The following is a 2,615-nucleotide window of genomic DNA, read 5'->3' as shown; positions in this document are numbered from 1 at the left end:
CTAGTTCAAAGATTCAATCCAAGACGACTCAAATTGACTTGTGCAACTTCAAAACAGTCACACCCCAGTGGGTGATCGGACGAGAAATATGATCAATCGGAAATCAACTAACCTGGACATTGGTCTGCAGAGCTGCTCCGGCGTTGAAGGCCATCTGACTGGCCTCATGCACCACTTTCATTTGCCCATCACAAGGTTCAACTGAAGAAGAGCTTCCTTGGCGGCAGACGGTGGGTCGTCCGGGATTTGATACGCAGTGAGAAGTGATGAAGGCAGAGCAGTCGGAACAACCGCTGGGTCTGATGCGTGGAGTTGTATTGGTGCAGCAGAAGTCTGAGCAGCTGGTCCTGATGGGCAATCAGTCGACAGCGGGATAGCGAAAGTGACACTAGTACGTGCCGGATCTGTCGATCGCTCGACTGCCGTCCCAGGCATCTCAGTCGACTGAGGAACCTGGGCCTCAGACGCTTTCCCGCTCAGTTACTTGTCCCTCCTCCTCCTTCCCCTCAGCGGTACTTCTTCTTCATCGTCCGGGAGCACAACAACGTCCCGTGGTGCTGCAACAAACAGAGAAAGTCAAAGAGATAGCTGACAAACAATCCAGTCGTCCAAATAAACTCGAGTCGGGCAGACTTACTGGCTTTGGAGGTAGCTGCGTCGTCGGTTTCCTCGTCGTATGGGGTCTTCTCGATATCCATATCAGTCGCAGCCGAGGCCGGGCTGTAAAGGTTCATCATCCACTCGGTCAGTACAAGAGAATCGGTCAGAACAAGAAAATACAGGGAGAACATTTACCCAGAAGCAACAGGAACGTCCATCTTGATTCTAGGCAAGGTCTTCCGAGCCTTCGAAGGATTGATCTTGGGCTGCTTGGTGACCTTCTCAGCCAATTCTGGAGTCGAAGACCGAGCGCGCTTTTGAGATGGAGCGCTCGAGGCCACAGCCTTGCCGCGCCTGCCCGCGGGATCATGATGCTACTTGGATCGGCGTTCGGAACAAGGTGGTGAGTCGGCTACCTCCTCGTCGTCCGACTCATCGCTCTCATCTTCATCATCGTCGGCTGGTGACTCCCACTCGCCGCTCTCCTCCGCGCTGTCCTCACCTTCATGGTCCTGCTCCAGAGCTTGTTCGCCATTGGGCATTGAGTACATCTCTGTATAAATCTACAAAACAAGGAGCCGAGTGGAAATCAGTCGGATCAACAAACAGTCAGAAAACACATCCAAATTCAATCAGTTGTAATGGCCAATCCTTGTCTGGCTGGTTGCTGTCGCTGAAAGGTTTGACTCTCCTGGCGCCCCTGGGGTTGTCCTTGTTCCCGGTGATGCCCCTCAGCCACTCGGCCACTGTTTTGGCCTCCACCTCCTCCGGATGAACCCGAGCGGTATCACCAGCCCCGGAATACATCCACATGGAATGATCACGAGCTTGGAGTGGCTGAATGCGCCGACTGAGGAACACCTCCAGCAGATCCATGCCGGTGACACCTTGGTTGATCAGTTGAACTACCCTCTCGACCAACATGCCCGTCTCCGCCTTCTCTGCGGCGGTCACTTTCAACGAATATGGAGTTTGAACACGATCAAAAGATAAAGGGGGAAGTCCAGTCGACTGGCCTGGGGTCACGATATCCTGGCAATAGAACCAGGTCGACTGCCAGCCCCTGACCGACTCAGGAAGAGTCATCGAAGGGAAGGAAATCCTCTTCCTCTTCTGAATACCCAGACCCCCACACATCTGGATAACATGGGTTTTTTCGTCGTTCGAGTTCGCTATCTTCACTGTTTGGGAGCGGATAGTGAAAATGTGCTTGAAAAGACCCCAGTGTGGTCGACACCCCAGGAAATTCTCGCACATGGACACGAATGCGGCGAGATATGTGATGGTGTTGGGAGTGAAGTGATGGAGTTGAGCCCCGAAGAAATTCAAGAAACCTCGAAAGAAGGGGTGTGGAGGAAGCGAGAAGCCGCGGTCGACATGAGTGGCGAGCAGAACACACTCACCCGGTCGCGGCTGTGGCTCCGTTTCCCCCTCCGGCAGCCGCGCAGACTCATGGACGATCAGCCCTAACTCGGCCATATCGTCCAAGTCTTCCTGCCGAAGTGAGGATCGGATCCAATCTCCCTAGATCCAACCCGATGGCAGCCCCGAGCGCGATGAAGATCCCCGATTCATCTTCTTGCTTTTCGCCGCCCCCGTCGCCTTCTTCGCGCGTTCCAGCACCGCCGTCTTCTCCTTCCCCATGGCGGCGGAGCGGCGGCGTCGAGAGTGGAGAAGCCGAACGAGGCAAAGGAGCAAGAGGAAGAAGAAGGAGAATGGGCACGCACAGTGCGGATGCCTCGGCCTTGCCCTTTTTAAAGGCCTACTTCCGAGTGGCTGACGCGTGGGTCCGGATGATCCTGTCAAATCCCTTAAACAGTCGAACACGGGATACGTGGCGAAAAAGGTGGCACAGAAATCGAAACGTCCTACTTATCTACTCCGCTTACCACGGCGCGCTCCCACCAAAATTTCGAATCTCGCGAAATCCGGGATCCTCTGCAACCGATCACGCCAATGATTTCATGTCAAAGATAACACTCGACGGATGACGTTATAAAACTAGTCGGTCATTT

The sequence above is a fragment of the Aegilops tauschii genome, chromosome 7, assembly GCF_002575655.3.
Source record: "Aegilops tauschii subsp. strangulata cultivar AL8/78 chromosome 7, Aet v6.0, whole genome shotgun sequence".
Classification (NCBI taxonomy): Eukaryota; Viridiplantae; Streptophyta; class Magnoliopsida; order Poales; family Poaceae; genus Aegilops; species Aegilops tauschii.
Note: the sequence above shows the minus strand (reverse complement) of the source record.